The 27617-nt window shown below is 54.0% G+C and overlaps 21 non-coding genes and 2 pseudogenes across 21 annotated transcripts; all 23 read left to right on the top strand.

Moving 5' to 3' along the window:
- The first annotated feature begins 502 nt into the window (after positions 1-502).
- On the top strand, positions 503-621 carry LOC126155303 (5S ribosomal RNA). The gene has a single exon (XR_007532804.1). It is a non-coding gene; the product is annotated as a 5S ribosomal RNA (ribosomal RNA).
- An 827-nt stretch (positions 622-1448) lies between these two features.
- On the top strand, positions 1449-1567 carry LOC126155037 (5S ribosomal RNA). Its single transcript, XR_007532556.1, has one exon. It is a non-coding gene; the product is annotated as a 5S ribosomal RNA (ribosomal RNA).
- Positions 1568-2394: 827 nt separating this feature from the next.
- LOC126155200 (5S ribosomal RNA) lies at positions 2395-2513 on the top strand. The gene has a single exon (XR_007532708.1). It is a non-coding gene; the product is annotated as a 5S ribosomal RNA (ribosomal RNA).
- Positions 2514-3339: 826 nt separating this feature from the next.
- LOC126155036 (5S ribosomal RNA) lies at positions 3340-3458 on the top strand. Its single transcript, XR_007532555.1, has one exon. It is a non-coding gene; the product is annotated as a 5S ribosomal RNA (ribosomal RNA).
- Positions 3459-4285: 827 nt separating this feature from the next.
- LOC126155249 (5S ribosomal RNA) lies at positions 4286-4404 on the top strand. The gene has a single exon (XR_007532754.1). It is a non-coding gene; the product is annotated as a 5S ribosomal RNA (ribosomal RNA).
- An 827-nt stretch (positions 4405-5231) lies between these two features.
- On the top strand, positions 5232-5350 carry LOC126155009 (5S ribosomal RNA). Its single transcript, XR_007532530.1, has one exon. It is a non-coding gene; the product is annotated as a 5S ribosomal RNA (ribosomal RNA).
- Positions 5351-6176: 826 nt separating this feature from the next.
- Positions 6177-6295, top strand: LOC126155008 (5S ribosomal RNA). The gene has a single exon (XR_007532529.1). It is a non-coding gene; the product is annotated as a 5S ribosomal RNA (ribosomal RNA).
- Positions 6296-7122: 827 nt separating this feature from the next.
- On the top strand, positions 7123-7240 carry LOC126154964 (5S ribosomal RNA). Its single transcript, XR_007532488.1, has one exon. It is a non-coding gene; the product is annotated as a 5S ribosomal RNA (ribosomal RNA).
- An 824-nt stretch (positions 7241-8064) lies between these two features.
- On the top strand, positions 8065-8183 carry LOC126155333 (5S ribosomal RNA). Its single transcript, XR_007532833.1, has one exon. It is a non-coding gene; the product is annotated as a 5S ribosomal RNA (ribosomal RNA).
- Positions 8184-9010: 827 nt separating this feature from the next.
- Positions 9011-9129, top strand: LOC126155721 (5S ribosomal RNA). Its single transcript, XR_007533164.1, has one exon. It is a non-coding gene; the product is annotated as a 5S ribosomal RNA (ribosomal RNA).
- An 826-nt stretch (positions 9130-9955) lies between these two features.
- Positions 9956-10074, top strand: LOC126155178 (5S ribosomal RNA). The gene has a single exon (XR_007532687.1). It is a non-coding gene; the product is annotated as a 5S ribosomal RNA (ribosomal RNA).
- Positions 10075-10926: 852 nt separating this feature from the next.
- LOC126154932 (5S ribosomal RNA) lies at positions 10927-11045 on the top strand. The gene has a single exon (XR_007532459.1). It is a non-coding gene; the product is annotated as a 5S ribosomal RNA (ribosomal RNA).
- An 827-nt stretch (positions 11046-11872) lies between these two features.
- On the top strand, positions 11873-11991 carry LOC126155720 (5S ribosomal RNA). Its single transcript, XR_007533163.1, has one exon. It is a non-coding gene; the product is annotated as a 5S ribosomal RNA (ribosomal RNA).
- An 826-nt stretch (positions 11992-12817) lies between these two features.
- On the top strand, positions 12818-12936 carry LOC126154931 (5S ribosomal RNA). Its single transcript, XR_007532458.1, has one exon. It is a non-coding gene; the product is annotated as a 5S ribosomal RNA (ribosomal RNA).
- An 852-nt stretch (positions 12937-13788) lies between these two features.
- On the top strand, positions 13789-13907 carry LOC126154930 (5S ribosomal RNA). The gene has a single exon (XR_007532457.1). It is a non-coding gene; the product is annotated as a 5S ribosomal RNA (ribosomal RNA).
- Positions 13908-14734: 827 nt separating this feature from the next.
- On the top strand, positions 14735-14853 carry LOC126154929 (5S ribosomal RNA). Its single transcript, XR_007532456.1, has one exon. It is a non-coding gene; the product is annotated as a 5S ribosomal RNA (ribosomal RNA).
- Positions 14854-15680: 827 nt separating this feature from the next.
- On the top strand, positions 15681-15799 carry LOC126155382 (5S ribosomal RNA). Its single transcript, XR_007532878.1, has one exon. It is a non-coding gene; the product is annotated as a 5S ribosomal RNA (ribosomal RNA).
- Positions 15800-16626: 827 nt separating this feature from the next.
- On the top strand, positions 16627-16745 carry LOC126155007 (5S ribosomal RNA). The gene has a single exon (XR_007532528.1). It is a non-coding gene; the product is annotated as a 5S ribosomal RNA (ribosomal RNA).
- An 832-nt stretch (positions 16746-17577) lies between these two features.
- Positions 17578-17696, top strand: LOC126155188 (5S ribosomal RNA). Its single transcript, XR_007532697.1, has one exon. It is a non-coding gene; the product is annotated as a 5S ribosomal RNA (ribosomal RNA).
- An 827-nt stretch (positions 17697-18523) lies between these two features.
- Positions 18524-18642, top strand: LOC126155005 (5S ribosomal RNA). The gene has a single exon (XR_007532526.1). It is a non-coding gene; the product is annotated as a 5S ribosomal RNA (ribosomal RNA).
- An 832-nt stretch (positions 18643-19474) lies between these two features.
- LOC126155350 (5S ribosomal RNA) lies at positions 19475-19593 on the top strand. The gene has a single exon (XR_007532849.1). It is a non-coding gene; the product is annotated as a 5S ribosomal RNA (ribosomal RNA).
- Positions 19594-20430: 837 nt separating this feature from the next.
- Positions 20431-20549, top strand: LOC126155406 (5S ribosomal RNA; annotated as a pseudogene).
- An 829-nt stretch (positions 20550-21378) lies between these two features.
- Positions 21379-21496, top strand: LOC126155422 (5S ribosomal RNA; annotated as a pseudogene).
- Positions 21497-27617: the final 6121 nt, after the last annotated feature.

Below are 27617 nucleotides of genomic sequence, written 5' to 3'. Positions count from 1 at the left end.
TCATATGGACCACGACCCGAGCGGCAGCGAGCGGCAGTCGAGCAAAGTCGGGACAAGTCGGGACGGGGACAGGGACAGGGATAGGAATGGTGCGAATGCACTGCAAACTACGCAGACACCTGGTGTGAGGCGAGGCGAGGCGAGGCGAGGAAGCCCACATCGCTACCAGTGGCGCCCTCCAGCATGACACTGCCAAACCCCGCACAGGCCCTCCGCTGAACACCAGGGACAAGATGCGTCCTCCGCTAGTGTCGAAGGCTGCACGCGCCCAGCGAATGACAGGGGGTGCAACGAGCAGCAGTGCGTCTCACACACGCGGCGGTGCGCCCGCCAATTCGGCCGTCGCTCTGCTGGGACGCCGGGCGCGCCTCCCGGCGCCGTCCTCGAGGAACTGGCGGTTGCGGAAGGAAGCGCTTTCGTCAAATGCGGCCGAAAACTAACATTTTGTGTGTTGGGAGAAAAGCCGAACGCGAATTCTGCCGTGCTCCTACATTAGATGAGCGCCAACGACCATACCATGATGAATACACCGGTTCTCGTCCGATCACCAAAGTTAAGCATCATCGGACCCGGCTAGTACTTGGACGGGTGACCGCCTGGGAAACCCGGGTGCTGTTGGCTCCCTTCCTTTTGTTTTTTTGTTATGTCGCCAGCCCAATTTTCAAACTACCTTTCTGTTGTGACAAAGATGCTTCCTTAAGCCTTTTAAACTACTGTAATGGTACGAAAATGCAGTAATTAACTCAGTTTGAGGGAGAATGTGCTAACCAAGTTTGCCAAGAAGACTTTGAAAACGACAAAACAGTACGAATCGGCAGGTGATTTCTGAAATACGTCACCGCCTATTGTTGTGTAGGAGTGTAGAGTTCCAAATTTGATTTGTAACCACGAATGTATTCCTTAGTCGTCTCGTCTCGTCCCGCAGACGTTTGTCGTGCTTGCGCTGTCATATGGACCACGACCCGAGCGGCAGCGAGCGGCAGTCGAGCAAAGTCGGGACAAGTCGGGACGGCGACAGGGACAGGGATAGGAATGGTGCGAATGCACTGCAAACTACGCAGACACCTGGTGTGAGGCGAGGCGAGGCGAGGCGAGGAAGCCCACATCGCTACCAGTGGCGCCCTCCAGCACGACACTGCCAAACCCCGCACAGGCCCTCCGCTGAACACCAGGGACAAGATGCGTCCTCCGCTAGTGTCGAAGGCTGCACGCGCCCAGCGAATGACAGGGGGTGCAACGAGCAGCAGTGCGTCTCACACACGCGGCGGTGCGCCCGCCAATTCGGCCGTCGCTCTGCTGGGACGCCGGGCGCGCCTCCCCGCGCCGTTCTCGAGGAACTGGCGGTTGCGGAAGGAAGCGCTTTCGTCAAATGCGGCCGAAAACTAACATTTTGTGTGTTGGGAGAAAAGCCGAACGCGAATTCTGCCGTGCTCCTACATTAGATGAGCGCCAACGACCATACCATGATGAATACACCGGTTCTCGTCCGATCACCGAAGTTAAGCATCATCGGGCCCGGCTAGTACTTGGACGGGTGACCGCCTGGGAAACCCGGGTGCTGTTGGCTCCCTTCCTTTTGTTTTTTTGTTATGTCGCCAGCCCAATTTTCAAACTACCTTTCTGTTGTGACAAAGATGCTTCCTTAAGCCTTTTAAACTACTGTAATGGTACGAAAATGCAGTAATTAACTCAGTTTGAGGGAGAATGTGCTAACCAAGTTTGCCAAGAAGACTTTGAAAACGACAAAACAGTACGAATCGGCAGGTGATTTCTGAAATACGTCACCGCCTATTGTTATGTAGGAGTGTAGAGTTCCAAATTTGATTTGTAACCACGAATGTATTCCTTAGTCGTCTCGTCTCGTCCCGCAGACGTTTGTCGTGCTTGCGCTGTCATATGGACCACGACCCGAGCGGCAGCGAGCGGCAGTCGAGCAAAGTCGGGACAAGTCGGGACGGGGACAGGGACAGGGATAGGAATGGTGCGAATGCACTGCAAACTACGTAGACACCTGGTGTGAGGCGTGGCGAGGCGAGGCAAGGAAGCCCACATCGCTACCAGTGGCGCCCTCCAGCACGACACTGCCACACCCCGCACAGGCCCTCCGCTGAACACCAGGGACAAGATGCGTCATCCTCTAGTGTCGAAGGCTGCACGCGCCCAGCGAATGACTGGGGGTGCAACGAGCAGCAGTGCGTCTCACACACGCGGCGGTGCGCCCGCCAATTCGGCCGTCGCTCTGCTGGGACGCCGGGCGCGCCTCCCCGCGCCGTCCTCGAGGAACTGGCGGTTGCGGAAGGAAGCGCTTTCGTCAAATGCGGCCGAAAACTAACATATTGTGTGTTGGGAGAAAAGCCGAACGCAAATTCTGCCGTGCTCCTACATTAGATGAGCGCCAACGGCCATACCATGATGAATACACCGGTTCTCGTCCGATCACCGAAGTTAAGCATAATCGTGCCCGGCTAGTACTTGGATGGGTGACCGCCTGGGAAACCCGGGTGCTGTTGGCTCCCTTCCTTTTGTTTTTTTGTTATGTCGCCAGCCCAATTTTCAAACTACCTTTCTGTTGTGACAAAGATGCTTCCATAAGCCTTTTAAACTACTGTAATGGTACGAAAATGCAGTAATTAACTCAGTTTGAGGGAGAATGTGCTAACCAAGTTTGCCAAGAAGACTTTGAAAACGACAAAACAGTACGAATCGGCAGGTGATTTCTGAAATACGTCACCGCCAATTGTTATGTAGGAGTGTAGAGTTCCAAATTTGATTTGTAACCACGAATGTATTCCTTAGTCGTCTCGTCTCGTCCCGCAGACGTTTGTCGTGCTTGCGCTGTCATATGGACCACGACCCGAGCGGCAGCGAGCGGCAGTCGAGCAAAGTCGGGACAAGTCGGGACGGGGCAGGGACAGGGATAGGAATGGTGCGAATGCACTGCAAACTACGCAGACACCTGGTGTGAGGCGTGGCGAGGCGAGGCGAAGAAGCCCACATTGCTACCAGTGGCGCCCTCCAGCACGACACTGCCACACCCCGCACAGGACCTCCGCTGAACACCAGGGACAAGATGCGTCCTCCGCTAGTGTCGAAGGCTGCACGCGCCCAGCGAATGACAGGGGGTGCAACGAGCAGCAGTGCGTCTCACACACGCGGCGGTGCGCCCGCCAATTCGGCCGTCGCTCTGCTGGGACGCCGGGCGCGCCTCCCCGCGCCGTCCTCGAGGAACTGGCGGTTGCGGAAGGAAGCGCTTTCGTCAAATGCGGCCGAAAACTAACATTTTGTGTGTTGGGAGAAAAGCCGAACGCGAATTCTGCCGTGCTCCTACATTAGATGAGCGCCAACGACCATACCATGATGAATACACCGGTTCTCGTCCGATCACCGAAGTTAAGCATCATCGGGCCCGGCTAGTACTTGGACGGGTGACCGCCTGGGAAACCCGGGTGCTGTTGGCTCCCTTCCTTTTGTTTTTTTGTTATGTCGCCAGCCCAATTTTCAAACTACCTTTCTGTTGTGACAAAGATGCTTCCTTAAGCCTTTTAAACTACTGTAATGGTACGAAAATGCAGTAATTAACTCAGTTTGAGGGAGAATGTGCTAACCAAGTTTGCCAAGAAGACTTTGAAAACGACAAAACAGTACGAATCGGCAGGTGATTTCTGAAATACGTCACCGCCTATTGTTATGTAGGAGTGTAGAGTTCCAAATTTGATTTGTAACCACGAATGTATTCCTTAGTCGTCTCGTCTCGTCCCGCAGACGTTTGTCGTGCTTGCGCTGTCATATGGACCACGACCCGAGCGGCAGCGAGCGGCAGTCGAGCAAAGTCGGGACAAGTCGGGACGGGGACAGGGACAGGGATAGGAATGGTGCGAATGCACTGCAAACTACGTAGACACCTGGTGTGAGGCGTGGCGAGGCGAGGCAAGGAAGCCCACATCGCTACCAGTGGCGCCCTCCAGCACGACACTGCCACACCCCGCACAGGCCCTCCGCTGAACACCAGGGACAAGATGCGTCATCCTCTAGTGTCGAAGGCTGCACGCGCCCAGCGAATGACTGGGGGTGCAACGAGCAGCAGTGCGTCTCACACACGCGGCGGTGCGCCCGCCAATTCGGCCGTCGCTCTGCTGGGACGCCGGGCGCGCCTCCCCGCGCCGTCCTCGAGGAACTGGCGGTTGCGGAAGGAAGCGCTTTCGTCAAATGCGGCCGAAAACTAACATATTGTGTGTTGGGAGAAAAGCCGAACGCAAATTCTGCCGTGCTCCTACATTAGATGAGCGCCAACGGCCATACCATGATGAATACACCGGTTCTCGTCCGATCACCAAAGTTAAGCATCATCGGACCCGGCTAGTACTTGGACGGGTGACCGTCTGGGAAACCCGGGTGCTGTTGGCTCCCTTCCTTTTGTTTTTTTGTTATGTCGCCAGCCCAATTTTCAAACTACCTTCCTGTTGTGACAAAGATGCTTCCTTAAGCCTTTTAAACTACTGTAATGGTACGAAAATGCAGTAATTAACTCAGTTTGAGGGAGAATGTGCTAACCAAGTTTGCCAAGAAGACTTTGAAAACGACAAAACAGTACGAATCGGCAGGTGATTTCTGAAATACGTCACCGCCTATTGTTATGTAGGAGTGTAGAGTTCCATATTTGATTTGTAACCACGAATGTATTCCTTAGTCGTCTCGTCTCGTCCCGCAGACGTTTGTCGTGCTTGCGCTGTCATATGGACCACGACCCGAGCGGCAGCGAGCGGCAGTCGAGCAAAGTCGGGACAAGTCGGGACGGGGACAGGGAAAGGGATAGGAATGGTGCGAATGCACTGCAAACTACGCAGACACCTGGTGTGAGGCGTGGCGAGGCGAGGCAAGGAAGCCCACATCGCTACCAGTGGCGCCCTCCAGCACGACACTGCCACACCCCGCACAGGCCCTCCGGTGAACACCAGGGACAAGATGCGTCCTCCGCTAGTGTCGAAGGCTGCACGCGCCCAGCGAATGACAGGGGGTGCACCGAGCAGCAGTGCGTCTCACACACGCGGCGGTGCGCCCGCCAATTCGGCCGTCGCTCCGCTGGGACGCCGGGCGCGCCTCCCCGCGCCGTCCTCGAGGAACTGGCGGTTGCGGAAGGAAGCGCTTTCGTCAAATGCGGCCGAAAACTAACATTTTGTGTGTTGGGAGAAAAGCCGAACGCGAATTCTGCCGTGCTCCTACATTAGATGAGCGCCAACGGCCATACCATGATGAATACACCGGTTCTCGTCCGATCACCGAAGTTAAGCATCATCGTGCCCGGCTAGTACTTGGATGGGAGACCGCCTGGGAAACCCGGGTGCTGTTGGCTCCCTTCCTTTTGTTTTTTTGTTATGTCGCCAGCCCAATTTTCAAACTACCTTTCTGTTGTGACAAAGATGCTTCCTTAAGCCTTTTAAACTACTGTAATGGTACGAAAATGCAGTAATTAACTCAGTTTGAGGGAGAATGTGCTAACCAAGTTTGCCAAGAAGACTTTGAAAACGACAAAACAGTACGAATCGGCAGGTGATTTCTGAAATACGTCACCGCCTATTGTTATGTAGGAGTGTAGAGTTCCAAATTTGATTTGTAACCACGAATGTATTCCTTAGTCGTCTCGTCTCGTCCCGCAGACGTTTGTCGTGCTTGCGCTGTCATATGGACCACGACCCGAGCGGCAGCGAGCGGCAGTCGAGCAAAGTCGGGACAAGTCGGGACGGGGCAGGGACAGGGATAGGAATGTTGCGAATGCACTGCAAACTACAGAGACACCTGGTGAGAGGCGTGGCGAGGCGAGGCGAGGAAGCCCACATCGCTACCAGTGGCGCCCTCCAGCACGACACTGCCACACCCCGCACAGGCCCTCCGCTGAACACCAGGGACAAGATGCGTCCTCCGCTAGTGTCGAAGGCTGCACGCGCCCAGCGAATGACAGGGGGTGCAACGAGCAGCAGTGCGTCTCACACACGCGGCGGTGCGCCCGCCAATTCGGCCGTCGCTCTGCTGGGACGCCGGGCGCGCCTCCCCGCGCCGTCCTCGAGGAACTGGCGGTTGCGGAAGGAAGCGCTTTCGTCAAATGCGGCTGAAAACTAACATTTTGTGTGTTGGGAGAAAAGCCGAACGCGAATTCTGCCGTGCTCCTACATTAGATGAGCGCCAACGGCCATACCATGATGAATACACCGGTTCTCGTCCGATCACCGAAGTTAAGCATCATCGTGCCCGGCTAGTACTTGGATGGGAGACCGCCTGGGAAACCCGGGTGCTGTTGGCTCCCTTCCTTTTGTTTTTTTGTTATGTCGCCAGCCCAATTTTCAAACTACCTTTCTGTTGTGACAAAGATGCTTCCTTAAGCCTTTTAAACTACTGTAATGGTACGAAAATGCAGTAATTAACTCAGTTTGAGGGAGAATGTGCTAACCAAGTTTGCCAAGAAGACTTTGAAAACGACAAAACAGGACGAATCGGCAGGTGATTTCTGAAATACGTCACCGCCTATTGTTGTGTAGGAGTGTAGAGTTCCAAATTTGATTTGTAACCACGAAAGTATTCCTTAGTCGTCTCGTCTCGTCCCGCAGACGTTTGTCGTGCTTGCGCTGTCATATGGACCACGACCCGAGCGGCAGCGAGCGGCAGTCGAGCAAAGTCGGGACAAGTCGGGACGGGGACAGGGACAGGGATAGGAATGGTGCGAATGCACTGCAAACTACGCAGACACCTGGTGTGAGGCGAGGCGAGGCGAGGCGAGGAAGCCCACATCGCTACCAGTGGCGCCCTCCAGCACGACACTGCCAAACCCCGCACAGGCCCTCCGCTGAACACCAGGGACAAGATGCGTCCTCCGCTAGTGTCGAAGGCTGCACGCGCCCAGCGAATGACAGGGGGTGCAACGAGCAGCAGTGCGTCTCACACACGCGGCGGTGCGCCCGCCAATTCGGCCGTCGCACTGCTGGGACGCCGGACGCGCCTCCCCGCACGGTCCTCGAGGAACTGGCGGTTGCGGAAGGAAGCGCTTTCGTCAAATGCGGCCGAAAACTAACATTTTGTGTGTTGGGAGATAAGCCGAACGCGAATTCTGCCGTGCTCCTACATTAGATGAGCGCCAACGGCCATACCATGATGAATACACCGGTTCTCGTCCGATCACCGAAGTTAAGCATCATCGGGCCCGGCAAGTACTTGGAGGGTGACCGCCTGGGAAACCCGGGTGCTGTTGGCTCCCTTCCTTTTGTTTTTTTATGTCGCCAGCCCAATTTTCAAACTACCTTTCTGTTGTGACAAAGATGCTTCCTTAAGCCTTTTAAACTACTGTAATGGTACGAAAATGCAGTAATTAACTCAGTTTGAGGGAGAATGTGCTAACCAAGTTTGCCAAGAAGACTTTGAAAACGACAAAACAGTACGAATCGGCAGGTGATTTCTGAAATACGTCACCGCCTATTGTTGTGTAGGAGTGTAGAGTTCCAAATTTGATTTGTAACCACGAATGTATTCCTTAGTCGTCTCGTCTCGTCCCGCAGACGTTTGTCGTGATTGCGCTGTCATATGGACCACGACCCGAGCGGCAGCGAGCGGCAGTCGAGCAAAGTCGGGACAAGTCGGGACGGGGACAGGGACAGGGATAGGAATGGTGCGAATGCACTGCAAGCTACGCAGACACCTGGTGTGATGCGTGGCGAGGCGACGCGAGGAAGCCCACATCGCTACCAGTGGCGCCCTCCAGCACGACACTGCCACACCCCCCACAGGCCCTCCGCTGAACACCAGAGTCAAGATGCGTCCTCCGCTAGTGTCGAAGGCTGCACGCGCCCAGCGAATGACAGGGGGTGCAACGAGCAGCAGTGCGTCTCACACACGCGGCGGTGCGCCCGCCAATTCGGCCGTCGCTCTGCTGGGACGCCGGGCGCGCCTCCCCGCGCCGTCCTCGAGGAACTGGCGGTTGCGGAAGGAAGCGCTTTCGTCAAATGCGGCCGAAAACTAACATTTTGTGTGTTGGGAGAAAAGCCGAACGCGAATTCTGCCGTGCTCCTACATTAGATGAGCGCCAACGGCCATACCATGATGAATACACCGGTTCTCGTCCGATCACCGAAGTTAAGCATCATCGTGCCCGGCTAGTACTTGGATGGGTGACCGCCTTGGTAACCCGGGTGCTGTTGGCTCCCTTCCTTTTGTTTTTTTGTTAAGTCGCCAGCCCAATTTTCAAACTACCTTTCTGTTGTGACAAAGATGCTTCCTTAAGCCTTTTAAACTACTGTAATGGTACGAAAATGCAGTAATTAACTCAGTTTGAGGGAGAATGTGCTAACCAAGTTTGCCAAGAAGACTTTGAAAACGACAAAACAGTACGAATCGGCAGGTGATTTCTGAAATACGTCACCGCCTATTGTTGTGTACGAGTGTAGAGTTCCAAATTTGATTTGTAACCACGAAAGTATTCCTTAGTCGTCTCGTCTCGTCCCGCAGACGTTTGTCGTGCTTGCGCTGTCATATGGACCACGACCCGAGCGGCAGCGAGCGGCAGTCGAGCAAAGTCGGGACAAGCCGGGACGGGGACAGGGACAGGGATAGGAATGGTGCGAATGCACTGCAAACTACGCAGACACCTGGTGTGAGGCGAGGCGAGGCGAGGCGAGGAAGCCCACATCGCTACCAGTGGCGCCCTCCAGCACGACACTGCCACACCCCGCACAGGCCCTCCGCTGAACACCAGGGTCAAGATGCGTCCTCCGCTAGTGTGGAAGGCTGCACGCGCCCAGCGAATGACAGGGGGTGCAACGAGCAGCAGTGCGTCTCACACACGCGGCGGTGCGCCCGCCAATTCGGCCGTCGCTCTGCTGGAACCCCGGGCGCGCCTCCCCGCGCCGTCCTCGAGGAACTGGCGGTTGCGGAAGGAAGCGCTTTCGTCAAATGCGGCCGAAAACTAACATTTTGTGTGTTGGGAGAAAAGCCGAACGCGAATTCTGCCGTGCTCCTACGTTAGATGAGCGCCAACGGCCATACCATGATGAATACACCGGTTCTCGTCCGATCACCGAAGTTAAGCATCATCGGGCCCGGCAAGTACTTGGATGGGTGACCGCCTGGGAAACCCTGGTGCTGTTGGCTCCCTTCCTTTTGTTTTTTTGTTATGTCGCCAGCCCAATTTTCAAACTACCTTTCTGTTGTGACAAAGATGCTTCCTTAAGCCTTTTATACTACTGTAATGGTACGAAAATGCAGTAATTAACTAAGTTGAGGGAGAATGTGCTAACCAAGTTTGCCAAGAAGACTTTGAAAACGACAAAACAGTACGAATCGGCAGGTGATTTCTGAAATACGTCACCGCCTATTGTTGTGTAGGAGTGTAGAGTTCCAAATTTGATTTGTAACCACGAATGTATTCCTTAGTCGTCTCGTCTCGTCCCGCAGACGTTTGTCGTGCTTGCGCTGTCATATGGACCACAACCCGAGCGGCAGCGAGCGGCAGTCGAGCAAAGTCGGGACAAGTCGGGACGGGGACAGGGACAGGGATAGGAATGGTGCGAATGCACTGCAAACTACGCAGACACCTGGTGTGAGGCGCGGCGAGGCGAGGCGAGGAAGCCCACATCGCTACCAGTGGCGCCCTCCAGCACGACACTGCCACACCCCGCACAGGCCCTCCGCTGAACACCAGGGACAAGATGCGTCCTCCGCTAGTGTCGAAGGCTGCACGCGCCCAGCGAATGACAGGGGGTGCAACGAGCAGCAGTGCGTCTCACACACGCGGCGGTGCGCCCGCCAATTCGGCCGTCGCTCTGCTGGGACGCCGGGCGCGCCTCCCCGCGCCGTCCTCGAGGAACTGGTGGTTGCGGAAGGAAGCGCTTTCGTCAAATGCGGCCGAAAACTAACAATTTGTGTGTTGGGAGAAAAGCCGAACGCGAATTCTGCCGTGCTCCTACATTAGATGAGCGCCAACGGCCATACCATGATGAATACACTGGTTCTCGTCCGATCACCGAAGTTAAGCATCATCGTGCCCGGCTAGTACTTGGATGGGTGACCGCTTGGGAAACCCGGGTGCTGTTGGCTCCCTTCCTTTTGTTTTTTTGTTGTGTCGCCAGCCCAATTTTCAAACTACCTTTCTGTTGTGACAAAGATGCTTCCTTAAGCCTTTTAAACTACTGTAATGGTACGAAAATGCAGTAATTAACTCAGTTTGAGGGAGAATGTGCTAACCAAGTTTGCCAAGAAGACTTTGAAAACGACAAAACAGTACGAATCGGCAGGTGATTTCTGAAATACGTCACCGCCTATTGTTGTGTAGGAGTGTAGAGTTCCAAATTTGATTTGTAACCACGAATGTATTCCTTAGTCGTCTCGTCTCGTCCCGCAGACGTTTGTCGTGCTTGCGCTGTCATATGGACCACGACCCGAGCGGCAGCGAGCGGCAGTCGAGCAAAGTCGGGACAAGTCGGGACGGGGACAGGGACAGGGATAGGAATGGTGCAAATGCACTGCAAACTACGCAGACACCTGGTGTGAGGCGAGGCGAGGCGAGGCGAGGCGTGGCGAGGCGAGGCGAGGCGAGGAAGCCCACATCGCTACCAGTGGCGCCCTCCAGCACGACACTGCCACACCCCACACAGGCCCTCCGCTGAACACCAGGGACAAGATGCGTCCTCCGCTAGTGTCGAAGGCTGCACGCGCCCAGCGAATGACAGGGGGTGCAACGAGCAGCAGTGCGTCTCACACACGCGGCGGTGCGCCCGCCAATTCGGCCGTCGCTCTGCTGCGACGCCGGGCGCGCCTCCCCGCGCCGTCCTCGAGGAACTGGCGGTTGCGGAAGGAAGCGCTTTCGTCAAATGCGGCCGAAAACTAACATTTTGGGTGTTGGGAGAAAAGCCGAACGCGAATTCTGCCGTGCTCCTACATTAGATGAGCGCCAACGGCCATACCATGATGAATACACCGGTTCTCGTCCGATCACCGAAGTTAAGCATCATCGTGCCCGGCTAGTACTTGGATGGGTGACCGCCTGGGAAACCCGGGTGCTGTTGGCTCCGTTCCTTTTGTTTTTTTGTTATGTCGCCAGCCCAATTTTCAAACTACCTTTCTGTTGTGACAAAGATGCTTCCTTAAGCCTTTTAAACTACTGTAATGGTACGAAAATGCAGTAATTAACTCAGTTTGAGGGAGAATGTGCTAACCAAGTTTGCCAAGAAGACTTTGAAAACGACAAAACAGTACGAATCGGCAGGTGATTTCTGAAATACGTCACCGCCTATTGTTATGTAGGAGTGTAGAGTTCCAAATTTGATTTGTAACCACGAATGTATTCCTTAGTCGTCTCGTCTCGTCCCGCAGACGTTTGTCGTGCTTGCGCTGTCATATGGACCACGACCCGAGCGGCAGCGAGCGGCAGTCGAGCAAAGTCGGGACAAGCCGGGACGGGGACAGGGACAGGGATAGGAATGGTGCGAATGCACTGCAAACTACGCAGACACCTGGTGTGAGGCGAGGCGAGGCGAGGCGAGGAAGCCCACATCGCTACCAGTGGCGCCCTCCAGCACGACACTGCCACACCCCGCACAGGCCCTCCGCTGAACACCAGGGTCAAGATGCGTCCTCCGCTAGTGTGGAAGGCTGCACGCGCCCAGCGAATGACAGGGGGTGCAACGAGCAGCAGTGCGTCTCACACACGCGGCGGTGCGCCCGCCAATTCGGCCGTCGCTCTGCTGGGACCCCGGGCGCGCCTCCCCGCGCCGTCCTCGAGGAACTGGCGGTTGCGGAAGGAAGCGCTTTCGTCAAATGCGGCCGAAAACTAACATTTTGTGTGTTGGGAGAAAAGCCGAACGCGAATTCTGCCGTGCTCCTACGTTAGATGAGCGCCAACGGCCATACCATGATGAATACACCGGTTCTCGTCCGATCACCGAAGTTAAGCATCATCGGGCCCGGCAAGTACTTGGATGGGTGACCGCCTGGGAAACCCTGGTGCTGTTGGCTCCCTTCCTTTTGTTTTTTTGTTATGTCGCCAGCCCAATTTTCAAACTACCTTTCTGTTGTGACAAAGATGCTTCCTTAAGCCTTTTATACTACTGTAATGGTACGAAAATGCAGTAATTAACTAAGTTGAGGGAGAATGTGCTAACCAAGTTTGCCAAGAAGACTTTGAAAACGACAAAACAGTACGAATCGGCAGGTGATTTCTGAAATACGTCACCGCCTATTGTTGTGTAGGAGTGTAGAGTTCCAAATTTGATTTGTAACCACGAATGTATTCCTTAGTCGTCTCGTCTCGTCCCGCAGACGTTTGTCGTGCTTGCGCTGTCATATGGACCACAACCCGAGCGGCAGCGAGCGGCAGTCGAGCAAAGTCGGGACAAGTCGGGACGGGGACAGGGACAGGGATAGGAATGGTGCGAATGCACTGCAAACTACGCAGACACCTGGTGTGAGGCGCGGCGAGGCGAGGCGAGGAAGCCCACATCGATACCAGTGGCGCCCTCCAGCACGACACTGCCACACCCCGCACAGGCCCTCCGCTGAACACCAGGGACAAGATGCGTCCTCCGCTAGTGTCGAAGGCTGCACGCGCCCAGCGAATGACAGGGGGTGCAACGAGCAGCAGTGCGTCTCACACACGCGGCGGTGCGCCCGCCAATTCGGCCGTCGCTCTGCTGGGACGCCGGGCGCGCCTCCCCGCGCCGTCCTCGAGGAACTGGCGGTTGCGGAAGGAAGCGCTTTCGTCAAATGCGGCCGAAAACTAACATTTTGGGTGTTGGGAGAAAAGCCGAACGCGAATTCTGCCGTGCTCCTACATTAGATGAGCGCCAACGGCCATACCATGATGAATACACCGGTTCTCGTCCGATCACCGAAGTTAAGCATCATCGTGCCCGGCTAGTACTTGGATGGGTGACCGCCTGGGAAACCCGGGTGCTGTTGGCTCCCTTCCTTTTGTTTTTTTGTTATGTCGCCAGCCCAATTTTCAAACTACCTTTCTGTTGTGACAAAGATGCTACCTTAAGCCTTTTAAACTACTGTAATGGTACGAAAATGCAGTAATTAACTCAGTTTGAGGGAGAATGTGCTAACCAAGTTTGCCAAGAAGACTTTGAAAACGACAAAACAGTACGAATCGGCAGGTGATTTCTGAAATACGTCACCGCCTATTGTTATGTAGGAGTGTAGAGTTCCAAATTTGATTTGTAACCACGAATGTATTCCTTAGTCGTCTCGTCTCGTCCCGCAGACGTTTGTCGTGCTTGCGCTGTCATATGGACCACGACCCGAGCGGCAGCGAGCGGCAGTCGAGCAAAGTCGGGACAAGTCGGGACGGGGACAGGGACAGGGATAGGAATGGTGCGAATGTACTGCAAACTACGCAGACACCTGGTGTGAGGCGAGGCGAGGCGAGGCGAGGCGAGGCGAGGCGAGGCGAGGCGAGGAAGCCCACATCGCTACCAGTGGCGCCCTCCAGCACGACACTGCCACACCCCACACAGGCCCTCCGCTGAACACCAGGGACAAGATGCGTCCTCCGCTAGTGTCGAAGGCTGCACGCGCCCAGCGAATGACAGGGGGTGCAACGAGCAGCAGTGCGTCTCACACACGCGGCGGTGCGCCCGCCAATTCGGCCGTCGCTCTGCTGGGACACCGGGCGCGCCTCCCCGCGCCGTCCTCGAGGAACTGGCGGTTGCGGAAGGAAGCGCTTTCGTCAAATGCGGCCGAAAACTAACATTTTGGGTGTTGGGAGAAAAGCCGAACGCGAATTCTGCCGTGCTCCTACATTAGATGAGCGCCAACGGCCATACCATGATGAATACACCGGTTCTCGTCCGATCACCGAAGTTAAGCATCATCGTGCCCGGCTAGTACTTGGATGGGTGACCGCCTGGGAAACCCGGGTGCTGTTGGCTCCCTTCCTTTTGTTTTTTTGTTATGTCGCCATCCCAATTTTCAAACTACCTTTCTGTTGTGACAAAGATGCTTCCTTAAGCCTTTTAAACTACTGTAATGGTACGAAAATGCAGTAATTAACTCAGTTTGAGGGAGAATGTGCTAACCAAGTTTGCCAAGAAGACTTTGAAAACGACAAAACAGTACGAATCGGCAGGTGATTTCTGAAATACGTCACCGCCTATTGTTATGTAGGAGTGTAGAGTTCCAAATTTGATTTGTAACCACGAATGTATTCCTTAGTCGTCTCGTCTCGTCCCGCAGACGTTTGTCGTGCTTGCGCTGTCATATGGACCACGACCCGAGCGGCAGCGAGCGGCAGTCGAGCAAAGTCGGGACAAGTCGGGACGGGGACAGGGACAGGGATAGGAATGGTGCGAATGCACTGCAAACTACGCAGACACCTGGTGTGAGGCGTGGCGAGGCGAGGCAAGGAAGCCCACATCGCTACCAGTGGCGCCCTCCAGCACGACACTGCCACACCCCGCACAGGCCCTCCGCTGAACACCAGGGACAAGATGCGTCCTCCGCTAGTGTCGAAGGCTGCACGCGCCCAGCGAATGACAGGGGGTGCAACGAGCAGCAGTGCGTCTCACACACGCGGCGGTGCGCCCGCCAATTCGGCCGTCGCTCTGCTGGGACGCCGGGCGCGCCTCCCCGCGCAGTCCTCGAGGAACTGGCGGTTGCGGAAGGAAGCGCTTTCGTCAAATGCGGCCGAAAACTAACATTTTGGGTGTTGGGAGAAAAGCCGAACGCGAATTCTGCCGTGCTCCTACATTAGATGAGCGCCAACGGCCATACCATGATGAATACACCGGTTCTCGTCCGATCACCGAAGTTAAGCATCATCGTGCCCGGCTAGTACTTGGATGGGTGACCGCCTGGGAAACCCGGGTGCTGTTGGCTCCCTTCCTTTTGTTTTTTTGTTATGTCGCCAGCCCAATTTTCAAACTACCTTTCTGTTGTGACAAAGATGCTTCCTTAAGCCTTTTAAACTACTGTAATGGTACGAAAATGCAGTAATTAACTCAGTTTGAGGGAGAATGTGCTAACCAAGTTTGCCAAGAAGACTTTGAAAACGACAAAACAGTACGAATCGGCAGGTGATTTCTGAAATACGTCACCGCCTATTGTCATGTAGGAGTGTAGAGTTCCAAATTTGATTTGTAACCACGAATGTATTCCTTAGTCGTCTCGTCTCGTCCCGCAGACGTTTGTCGTGCTTGCGCTGTCATATGGACCACGACCCGAGCGGCAGCGAGCGGCAGTCGAGCAAAGTCGGGACAAGTCGGGACGGGGACAGGGACAGGGATAGGAATGGTGCGAATGCACTGCAAACTACGCAGACACCTGGTGTGAGGCGTGGCGAGGCGAGGCGAAGAAGCCCACATTGCTACCAGTGGCGCCCTCCAGCACGACACTGCCACACCCCGCACAGGCCCTCCGCTGAACACCAGGGACAAGATGCGTCCTCCGCTAGTGTCGAAGGCTGCACGCGCCCAGCGAATGACAGGGGGTGCAACGAGCAGCAGTGCGTCTCACACACGCGGCGGTGCGCCCGCCAATTCTGCCGTCGCTCTGCTGGGACGCCGGGCGCGCCTCCCCGCGTCGTCCTCGAGGAACTGGCGGTTGCGGAAGGAAGCGCTTTCGTCAAATGCAGCCGAAAACTAACATTTTGTGTGTTGGGAGAAAAGCCGAACGCGAATTCTGCCGTGCTCCTACATTAGATGAGCGCCAACGACCATACCATGATGAATACACCGGTTCTCGTCCGATCACCAAAGCTAAGCGTCATCGGACCCGGCTAGTACTTGGACGGGTGACCGTCTGGGAAACCCGGGTGCTGTTGGCTCCCTTCCTTTTGTTTTTTTGTTATGTCGCCAGCCCAATTTTCAAACTACCTTTCTGTTGTGACAAAGATGCTTCCTTAAGCCTTTTAAACTACTGTAATGGTACGAAAATGCAGTAATTAACTCAGTTTGAGGGAGAATGTGCTAACCAAGTTTGCCAAGAAGACTTTGAAAACGACAAAACAGTACGAATCGGCAGGTGATTTCTGAAATACGTCACCGCCTATTGTTATGTAGGAGTGTAGAGTTCCAAATTTGATTTGTAACCACGAATGTATTCCTTAGTCGTCTCGTCTCGTCCCGCAGACGTTTGTCGTGCTTGCGCTGTCATATGGACCACGACCCGAGCGGCAGCGAGCGGCAGTCGAGCAAAGTCGGGACAAGTCGGGACGGGGACAGGGACAGGGATAGGAATGGTGCGAATGCACTGCAAACTACGCAGACACCTGGTGTGAGGCGTGGCGAGGCGAGGCAAGGAAGCCCACATCGCTACCAGTGGCGCCCTCCAGCACGACACTGCCACACCCCGCACAGGCCCTCCGCTGAACACCAGGGACAAGATGCGTCCTCCGCTAGTGTCGAAGGCTGCACGCGCCCAGCGAATGACAGGGGGTGCACCGAGCAGCAGTGCGTCTCACACACGAGGCGGTGCGCCCGCCAATTCGGCCGTCGCTCTGCTGGGACGCCGGGCGCGCCTCCCCGCGCCGTCCTCGAGGAACTGGCGGTTGCGGAAGGAAGCGCTTTCGTCAAATGCGGCCGAAAACTAACATTTTGTGTTTTGGGAGAAAAGCCGAACGCGAATTCTGCCGTGCTCCTACATTAGATGAGCGCCAACGGCCATACCATGATGAATACACCGGTTCTCGTCCGATCACCGAAGTTAAGCATCATCGTGCCCGGCTAGTACTTGGATGGGAGACCGCCTGGGAAACCCGGGTGCTGTTGGCTCCCTTCCTTTTATTTTTTTGTTATGTCGCCAGCCCAATTTTCAAACTACCTTTCTGTTGTGACAAAGATGCTTCCTTAAGCCTTTTAAACTACTGTAATGGTACGAAAATGCAGTAATTAACTCAGTTTGAGGGAGAATGTGCTAACCAAGTTTGCCAAGAAGACTTTGAAAACGACAAAACAGTACGAATCGGCAGGTGATTTCTGAAATACGTCACCGCCTATTGTTATGTAGGAGTGTAGAGTTCCAAATTTGATTTGTAACCACGAATGTATTCCTTAGTCGTCTCGTCTCGTCCCGCAGACGTTTGTCGTGCTTGCGCTGTCATATGGACCACGACCCGAGCGGCAGCGAGCGGCAGTCGAGCAAAGTCGGGACAAGTCGGGACGGGGACAGGGACAGGGATAGGAATGGTGCGAATGCACTGCAAACTACGCAGACACCTGGTGTGAGGCGAGGCGTGGCGAGGCGACGCGAGGAAGCCCACATCGCTACCAGTGGCGCCCTCCAGCACGACACTGCCACACCCCGCACAGGCCCTCCGCTGAACACCAGGGTCAAGATGCGTCCTCCGCTAGTGTCGAAGGCTGCACGCGCCCAGCGAATGACAGGGGGTGCAACGAGCAGCAGTGCGTCTCACACACGCGGCGGTGCGCCCGCCAATTCGGCCGTCGCTCTGCTGGGACGCCGGGCGCGCCTCCCCGCGCCGTCCTCGAGGAACTGGCGGTTGCGGAAGGAAGCGCTTTCGTCAAATGCGGCCGAAAACTAACATTTTGTGTGTTGGGAGAAAAGCCGAACGCGAATTCTGCCGTGCTCCTACATTAGATGAGCGCCAACGGCCATACCATGATGAATACACCGGTTCTCGTCCGATCACCGAAGTTAATCATCATCGTGCCCGGCTAGTACTTGGATGGGTGACCGCCTGGGAAACCCGGGTGCTGTTGGCTCCCTTCCTTTTGTTTTTTTGTTATGTCGCCAGCCCAATTTTCAAACTACCTTTCTGTTGTGACAAAGATGCTTCCTTAAGCCTTTTAAACTACTGTAATGGTACGAAAATGCAGTAATTAACTCAGTTTGAGGGAGAATGTGCTAACCAAGTTTGCCAAGAAGACTTTGAAAACGACAAAACAGTACGAATCGGCAGGTGATTTCTGAAATACGTCACCGCCTATTGTTATGTAGGAGTGTAGAGTTCCAAATTTGATTTGTAACCACGAATGTATTCCTTAGTCGTCTCGTCTCGTCCCGCAGACGTTTGTCGTGCTTGCGCTGTCATATGGACCACGACCCGAGCGGCAGCGAGCGGCAGTCGAGCAAAGTCGGGACAAGTCGGGACGGGGACAGGGACAGGGATAGGAATGGTGCGAATGCACTGCAAACTACGCAGACACCTGGTGTGAGGCGTGGCGAGGCGAGGCAAGGAAGCCCACATCGCTACCAGTGGCGCCCTCCAGCACGACACTGCCACACCCCGCACAGGCCCTCCGCTGAACACCAGGGACAAGATGCGTCCTCCGCTAGTGTCGAAGGCTGCACGCGCCCAGCGAATGACAGGGGGTGCACCGAGCAGCAGTGCGTCTCACACACGAGGCGGTGCGCCCGCCAATTCGGCCGTCGCTCTGCTGGGACGCCGGGCGCGCCTCCCCGCGCCGTTCTCGAGGAACTGGCGGTTGCGGAAGGAAGCGCTTTCGTCAAATGCGGCCGAAAACTAACATTTTGTGTTTTGGGAGAAAAGCCGAACGCGAATTCTGCCGTGCTCCTACATTAGATGAGCGCCAACGGCCATACCATGATGAATACACCGGTTCTCGTCCGATCACCGAAGTTAAGCATCATCGTGCCCGGCTAGTACTTGGATGGGAGACCGCCTGGGAAACCCGGGTGCTGTTGGCTCCCTTCCTTTTGTTTTTTTGTTATGTCGCCAGCCCAATTTTCAAACTACCTTTCTGTTGTGACAAAGATGCTTCCTTAAGCCTTTTAAACTACTGTAATGGTACGAAAATGCAGTAATTAACTCAGTTTGAGGGAGAATGTGCTAACCAAGTTTGCCAAGAAGACTTTGAAAACGACAAAACAGTACGAATCGGCAGGTGATTTCTGAAATACGTCACCGCCTATTGTTATGTAGGAGTGTAGAGTTCCAAATTTGATTTGTAACCACGAATGTATTCCTTAGTCGTCTCGTCTCGTCCCGCAGACGTTTGTCGTGCTTGCGCTGTCATATGGACCACGACCCGAGCGGCAGCGAGCGGCAGTCGAGCAAAGTCGGGACAAGTCGGGACGGGGACAGGGACAGGGATAGGAATGGTGCGAATGCACTGCAAACTACGCAGACACCTGGTGTGAGGCGAGGCGTGGCGAGGCGACGCGAGGAAGCCCACATCGCTACCAGTGGCGCCCTCCAGCACGACACTGCCACACCCCGCACAGGCCCTCCGCTGAACACCAGGGTCAAGATGCGTCCTCCGCTAGTGTCGAAGGCTGCACGCGCCCAGCGAATGACAGGGGGTGCAACGAGCAGCAGTGCGTCTCACACACGCGGCGGTGCGCCCGCCAATTCGGCCGTCGCTCTGCTGGGACGCCGGGCGCGCCTCCCCGCGCCGTCCTCGAGGAACTGGCGGTTGCGGAAGGAAGCGCTTTCGTCAAATGCGGCCGAAAACTAACATTTTGTGTGTTGGGAGAAAAGCCGAACGCGAATTCTGCCGTGCTCCTACATTAGATGAGCGCCAACGGCCATACCATGATGAATACACCGGTTCTCGTCCGATCACCGAAGTTAAGCATCATCGTGCCCGGCTAGTACTTGGATGATTGACCGCCTGGGAAACCCGGGTGCTGTTGGCTCCCTTCCTTTTGTTTTTTTGTTAAGTCGCCAGCCCAATTTTCAAACTACCTTTCTGTTGTGACAAAGATGCTTCCTTAAGCCTTTTAAACTACTGTAATGGTACGAAAATGCAGTAATTAACTCAGTTTGAGGGAGAATGTGCTAACCAAGTTTGCCAAGAAGACTTTGAAAACGACAAAACAGTACGAATCGGCAGGTGATTTCTGAAATACGTCACCGGCTATTGTTGTGTAGGAGTGTAGAGTTCCAAATTTGATTTGTAACCACGAAAGTATTCCTTAGTCGTCTCGTCTCGTCCCGCAGACGTTTGTCGTGCTTGCGCTGTCATATGGACCACGACCCGAGCGGCAGCCAGCGGCAGTCGAGCAAAGTCGGGACAAGTCGGGACGGGGACAGGGACAGGGATAGGAATGGTGCGAATGCACTGCAAACTACGCAGACACCTGGTGTGAGGCGAGGCGAGGCGAGGCGAGGCGAGGCGAGGAAGCCCACATCGCTACCAGTGGCGCCCTCCAGCACGACACTGCCACACCCCGCACAGGCCCTCCGCTGAACACCAGGGTCAAGATGCGTCCTCCGCTAGTGTCGAAGGCTGCACGCGCCCAGCGAATGACAGGGGGTGCAACGAGCAGCAGTGCGTCTCACACACGCGGCGGTGCGCCCGCCAATTCGGCCGTCGCTCTGCTGGGACGCCGGGCGCGCCTCCCCGCGCCGTCCTCGAGGAACTGGCGGTTGCGGAAGGAAGCGCTTTCGTCAAATGCGGCCGAAAACTAACATTTTGTGTGTTGGGAGAAAAGCCGAACGCGAATTCTGCCGTGCTCCTACGTTAGATGAGCGCCAACGGCCATAACATGATGAATACACCGGTTCTCGTCCGATCACCGAAGTTAAGCATCATCGTGCCCCGCTAGTACTTTAATGGGTGGCCGCCTGGGAAACCCGGGTGCTTCTGGCTCCCTTCCTGTTTTTTTTTTTTGTTATGTCGCCAGCCCAAATTTCAAACTACCTTTCTGTTGTGACAAAGATGCTTCCTTAAGCCTTTTAAACTACTGTAATGGTACGAAAATGCAGTAATTAACTCAGTTTGAGGGAGAATGTGCTAACCAAGTTTGCCAAGAAGACTTTGAAAACGACAAAACAGGACGAATCGGCAGGTGATTTCTGAAATACGTCACCGCCTATTGTTGTGTAGGAGTGTAGAGTTCCAAATTTGATTTGTAACCACGAAAGTATTCCTTAGTCGTCTCGTCTCGTCCCGCAGACGTTTGTCGTGCTTGCGCTGTCATATGGACCACGACCCGAGCGGCAGCGAGCGGCAGTCGAGCAAAGTCGGGACAAGTCGGGACGGGGACAGGGACAGGGATAGGAATGGTGCGAATGCACTGCAAACTACGCAGACACCTGGTGTGAGGCGAGGCGAGGCGAGGCGAGGAAGCCCACATCGCTACCAGTGGCGCCCTCCAGCACGACACTGCCAAACCCCGCACAGGCCCTCCGCTGAACACCAGGGACAAGATGCGTCCTCCGCTAGTGTCGAAGGCTGCACGCGCCCAGCGAATGACAGGGGGTGCAACGAGCAGCAGTGCGTCTCACACACGCGGCGGTGCGCCCGCCAATTCGGCCGTCGCACTGCTGGGACGCCGGACGCGCCTCCCCGCACGGTCCTCGAGGAACTGGCGGTTGCGGAAGGAAGCGCTTTCGTCAAATGCGGCCGAAAACTAACATTTTGTGTGTTGGGAGATAAGCCGAACGCGAATTCTGCCGTGCTCCTACATTAGATGAGCGCCAACGGCCATACCATGATGAATACACCGGTTCTCGTCCGATCACCGAAGTTAAGCATCATCGGGCCCGGCAAGTACTTGGCTGGCTGCCCGCCTGGCAACACCTCGGTGCCGAGCGAGCAGTGTTTTCCTTGTGCGACTTGGCCGGCGGCGCCTCGCGTGTCGTCTGCTTACTTTGCCACGTGGCTTTCTTTCTACTGAACTGTAAGTAATGGATATTCTTTACGATGATAGTGAAGAGCGACAGAACAATATTCAGTGTGAATTCGAACGTTCCGTCGAGAAACCCTCGGCTTTTGAGATCCATCGTTGGTTAATTGAGGATTTGTTGTTGTCTACTAATGACGTACTCGGTATTCAGTTCGATACGTTCTTAAATTCTGTGTTCTTAAAACTCAAATCTTCCGATCTGTGTGATGCTGTAGTTTCTGTTAATGACGGTGTTCGCAAATTTAGACACCTTAACGGCAATATTAGTAATGTCACTGTGTCTCACGCTGGTTTTGGTCTTCGACATATACGGATATTTAACCTTCCGTTTGAAATACGTAATGACACTATTTCTCGTCACTTGCGGCCATATGGCACTGTTTTATCTGTCGTGAAGGAGAAATGGTCGTCTGCGTATATATTTCAAGTCGAGAACGGTGTGCGCAGTGTTAAGATGGTGGTTAGGCAGCATATTCCGTCTTTTATTTTGGTAAACGGTCACCGTGCGTTTGTCACGTACAGTGGCCAGCCACAAACTTGCTCCTTTTGTAATGGTGTTGGCCATTATAGGCAGGATTGTCCGAAGCGAAAACGGCCTGTTCAGCTACCGCTTGAGGCCGATTTGCATGGAGTTAGTTTTGCTTCCGTCGCCGCAACGGTCTTGGGTTCCGCCCCCCCCGCGCCCGCGCGGCGTGCGGCAGATGTTAATCTTGCTGCCGCCGCGGAAGCGATGGATGTGTCTGCTGATCATAGTGTCTCTGCTGTTGCGACTACCGGTCAGGACTCTTTGTCCACGGTTTCGGAAAACGTGCCTGCTGTTGTTCAACCGGTTGTGGGTGCTGTTGTGTCGGAGACAGTCTCTGACTCCGTGCCGCAGTCGGTAACCGATGTTGTTTCGCGCCCTAATTCGGACTCTGTTGCCCCCACTGTGTCGCAGGCGGAGCCCTCTCCTTCTGTGCCTGCACCCGTCGTTGCACCCTCTGACGTTTCTGAGCCTCTTCCTGTTGCGGAATCGAGCGATGTTTTTGTGGAACCAAAACCGCAGCGGGATGAAGCTCGTTCTCGCAGTTCCAGTAGGCAACGCTTCCGCAGTGCCAGTAGCTCCCCTTCCTACGACAGAGGTTTAGCGCGAGGTGACCGTAGTCCGTCCCCAGTAGGGCGCCCCCCCGCCTCTTCTTGGGCGTCGCAACGCCGCGCCGCGCGGCGCGACCTCGACGTGGAGCTACGGCCGCCTCAGGCTGCCGGCTCCGAGCGTCAGCCGCCGCGCAAACAACAACAACAGCAGCAGCGTGCCTCCTCTCGCCACGCACAGTCAGCTGATCTGAGTGTTGCAGCGCAGCAACGTGACGTTGCTGTTCGCCATCTACGGACTGTGTTAAGTCAACCCGCCTCTGTAGATGTGCCTGTTTTAGCGCCAGACACGGTTTCGGCTGTGACTGCGGCATCTCTGTCGACTAAACGGAAGGCAGAGGATGTACACCGTCGTCGCGCTGGTCCTTCTATTCACGACCGCGTGTCGGTGCCTTCTTCCGACGTGGAGATGTCCGTTAAGGATTCTGTGTCGGTCGCTTCTGGCGTGACGGCTACTGCCACCCTGCCGCCCCTCTCCCCCTTCGAGCCTTCGGAGTGGGCGAAGGATGTTGTGGAGGGTGGGGAGACGTAGTGTGTGTCCTGTGTGCCCCCTCCCCTGTCGCGCACCTGCACCTCCCGTGTTTTATGTGTGTTTTACTTTTGTGTGTGTCTTTTAATTGTGTGAGTCTATGACTTACGATTTTAGCCAGTGGAATGTTGTCACCATTAATCTTAACAAATTGAGTCACCCGTGTAAGATACTGGCTTTTAAGGACTTTTTACGTGATCACCACTGCCATGTTGTGTTTTTACAAGAGGTGACGCGTGATGCCCTTGTCTTTTTACACGATTTTAGTGACTTTACTGTTATTGACAATGTTTTACCGGATCACAGTACAGGAACTGCCATTTTAGTACGTTCTGACCTCGCTATTTCAAATGTTGCTATTTTACCTAATGGTCGTGCCGTTAGTTGCACTATACTGGGCGTTGTATTTGTTAACGTCTATGCTCCGTCTGGGAACGATAAGCCGGCGAGGGCTGTTTTTTATGGGCAGGAATTGTGTGCGCTGTTACACCGGAATGTGGATGCTTTAGTTGTAGGCGGCGATTTTAATTGCGTTTTAGATGTTGTCGATCAGGTGCCTCGTCCTAACATTTGTCGCGAGCTCGGCGACTTGGTTCGCAGTTTTCAGCTCGTTGATACGTGGCGTGTTTTAAACCCTGATGTTACGCATTTTACTCATTTTTATCCCACGGGGCACAGCCGCCTGGACAGAATTTACGTTTCTGCCCCGCTTTCTGCCCGTATTTGCCGCACGGAAATGTTTCCCGTGCTGTTTTCTGATCATTCCGGTTACCTTTGTCAGCTTTTATTGCCTAGATTTTGTGTTCCCAGGCGAAAGAATTTGTGGAAATTTAATTGTGCATTATTGAACGACGACCATTTTGTGACGTGTTTTACCAATCTGTGGCAGAAATTGCTCGGGACCAAGCGAGGTGACTGTAGTGTGCTGGAGTGGTGGGTCGGGGAGGCCAAGCCGGTGATCAGGCGGTTTTTAATGGATTTTAGCCGCGAGGCGGCTCGGTGGCGTCGCGCTACCGCCCGCTTCCATCAGGCGTGTTTACAAGACCTCGCGCTGCGCGTGACGTCACAGCCTGCCTTGCTGCCCGCTTTTAAGCAGTTCCAGCGTAAGCTTCTCGCTGATTTGCGTGCTGTTAGTGGCGGTGTCGTCGTCCGCAGCCAGCCTGCGGGGGTTGTGGATGGCGAACCATTGTCGCTTTATCATCTGCATAGGGAACGCAGGCGGCGCGCCCGTCTGCACATCGGTACCTGGAAACAGTGCGACGGTAGACGGACTACTGTCCAGTCCGACATTGAGCGGGATGTTTTTACTCATTTTAGTTCCCTTTTCCGTGCGCTGGATGTTGATTGTAATGCGTTGCGGGATTTTTTACACGTCATACCTCATGTTTTAACTCGTACGGATAGGACGCTTTTAAATGCTGCTTATGTACCTGACGACCTGTACGATGCTATCCGACGAAGCCCTAAAAGTAAATCGCCTGGTCCCGACGGCATTCCTGCTGAATTTTATCTGAAATTTTATGATCTTTTTCGTGATGTTTTTGTGGCTCTTTTAAATGAAATACGGGATGGTGCTGTTATCCCTGCCGCGTTTGAGGAGGGGGTAGTGACATTGGTTCCCAAATCGACTGCGACGCCCTGCATTGACGCTGTTCGGCCGATCACTTTACTGAACGCCGATTTTAAGATTGTAACGCGATGCGTGGCTCAACGCCTTAAAGTTGTTTTACCGTCGGTCCTCAGTGATAGTCAATCATGTGCGGTGCAGGGTCGAAACATTTTTGATGCCGTCCTCGCCTATCGCGACTGTATCGGTTTTGTTAAAAGTGCGAGACTGCCGACAGCTGCCATCTTCTTAATTGATTTCAAAAATGCTTTCGACCGCATTAGCCATGTGTACCTCCGCCAGGTTCTTGTGCGGATGGGCTTCGGTTTTAAGTTTACGACTGTGGTAAAGCATCTTTTACAAAATGCGACGTCACGTGTTAGTGTCAATGGCCACTTGACGCCAGCTTTCCGTGTTGGGCGCTCGGTGCGGCAGGGGTGTCCCCTTTCAATGGCCCTTTTTTCTGTAGCTTTAGATCCGTTGCTGCGAATTATCGGCCGCGACTGCCGTGGCATTCAGATAGGGACGCACCGCCTCATTTGCAAGGCGTACGCCGACGATCTTGGCGTTTTTCTTGGCCATTCTGATGACGTTGACACACTATATGGTGCACTGCAACGCTTTGAAAAAGCTACAGGTGCCATTGTCAACCCAACTAAGACTGTTTGTTTGCCTCTTACACCCCGCGCACGGTCCATACAGCGGAGCTGGTTTTGTGTCCGCGAACAGCACAAAGTCCTGGGCGTGCTTTTTTCTTCTCATCCACAACGGATGGAGGCGCTCAATTGGCGGTCTACGCTCCATAAGGTGCGCGCCGTTGCCAAGATCTATGCGGCTCGCACGTTGGCGCTTCGTGACAAGGTGGCCTTGATCAATACTAACATTCTGGCCAGGGTGTGGTACCTCGCACAGGTCCTTCCACTGCCTCGGCAGTTGGAACGTGCCCTCAAGCAGGCGGTGTATTGGTTTTTATGGCGAGGTGACATTTTTAAAGTCTCGTATGACACCTGTACTCTAAGCCCGACAGATGGTGGTTTGGGTTTAGTAGATCTTCGCGCGAAGTGCTCTGCTCTCCTTTGGAAACGGACCACCGTTGTTATGGAGAGGGCCCCGAACGGTACCACTGCGGCGGTCTTCAGTATGTATCGTCCTCTATCAGTGGAGGCGCCGGTGAATGTCTCGCACATTCCCTTTTTTCTTAACTATGTGCGTCGCTACTATATGGACAACAGCTACCTCGCGCTATGTGACGTTCCCAGTCTTCGAGTCTGCGACGTCGTTTCTGCTTTCCGTGGATCACCTGTGCGTTGTAAGTGGGAGTATCGGCTACCGTGGTATAATTGGGTCGCGGTATGGAAAAATCTTGCCAGCCATGTTCTTCCTCCCTCTGTACACGCCGTGTGGTACAAGGTTGTGCATCGTACCTTCCCTACAAATTCGAAGCTCCATTCCATCAACCTCATCTCGTCTGGAGCTTGCGACTTGTGTGATGCGGAAGATACACTTGAACACCGTTTTGTGTGTGGACATTTTTGCAGTGTTTGGGATGCCGCCAGAGATATGATTCGCCTAATCACTCGAGTGGATACGCGTTCAGTCTTGCCGACCGACGCCTTAATTCCTCAATGCGTCGCCTACCCGAATACAAAGAAGAATGCTACGGTGTGGCTCCTGGGTCATACCGTTTTTGCAATGTTTCACCTGAAATTGACTACTGAATTGGACTTTCTTACCTATTTATGGACTCAGCATGAACAAACTGAAGCTTTGCCTGGCTATCGTGCTACTTTTGCAAATTTTTTGAAGGTTGCACTTGCTCATGCCTTTTCCCGGATGTCGGTGGATGCTTAACATGTTTATGACGGTTTGGTATACTATTCTATTTTGACCGCTCAAGCTGTGTTTTTCAAGGAACGAACACTTATGGAAATACGTGTACTCAGAGGAACTCTTTTTTTTTCTTATCTGTGTCTTTTTTTTATTTCCGGTACAGTTTACCTTTTTCTTGATTCTGATTTTTTCTGCTGTGGACATCGGCACTTTTATTTACAAGCACTGGTTTTCTCCTGTAGGTCTCCCATGTGGCGGCAGTGATATTTTCAATTTTCACTAGTGTTACCACGCAGTGACTTTCATTTTTTTGTTTTTTTTTTCCTTTTCATTTCACTTGTCCACCTGATGGACTTTACCCCTCAGTTTTACTGGTGTGGAACTTTCCCGGTAATAGTGACACTAAGGAAGTGGTTTTATTTCTACTGGATTTTGTTTCCCTGGCGGAGTCATTGTCTCCATGCCGAAGATTGCTGGATTATGGTTTTTTTTGCTCTTGCCGCTTTTTCCCGACGGACGTCGACCGTTTTAAGGACACCAACGGGGGATACTGACTTTCTTTTCGTCCGTTCGTCGTGGGACATGGAGTCAACAGCACCTTTATAGCTCATGAAGCTCGCCAATAGAAGGCATTTTGTGGAGAGCGACACGGCCGGGCTATAAGGGGAGATGGGAGGCCCGCAAAAACTAAAAAAAAAAAGGTGCTGTTGGCTCCCTTCCTTTTGTTTTTTTATGTCGCCAGCCCAATTTTCAAACTACCTTTCTGTTGTGACAAAGATGCTTCCTTAAGCCTTTTAAACTACTGTAATGGTACGAAAATGCAGTAATTAACTCAGTTTGAGGGAGAATGTGCTAACCAAGTTTGCCAAGAAGACTTTGAAAACGACAAAACAGTACGAATCGGCAGGTGATTTCTGAAATACGTCACCGCCT

The sequence above is a fragment of the Schistocerca cancellata genome, unplaced genomic scaffold (assembly GCF_023864275.1).
Source record: "Schistocerca cancellata isolate TAMUIC-IGC-003103 unplaced genomic scaffold, iqSchCanc2.1 HiC_scaffold_1100, whole genome shotgun sequence".
In the NCBI taxonomy this organism is placed as follows: domain Eukaryota; kingdom Metazoa; phylum Arthropoda; class Insecta; order Orthoptera; family Acrididae; genus Schistocerca; species Schistocerca cancellata.
Note: the sequence above shows the minus strand (reverse complement) of the source record. Positions and strands in the feature narration are given on the sequence as shown.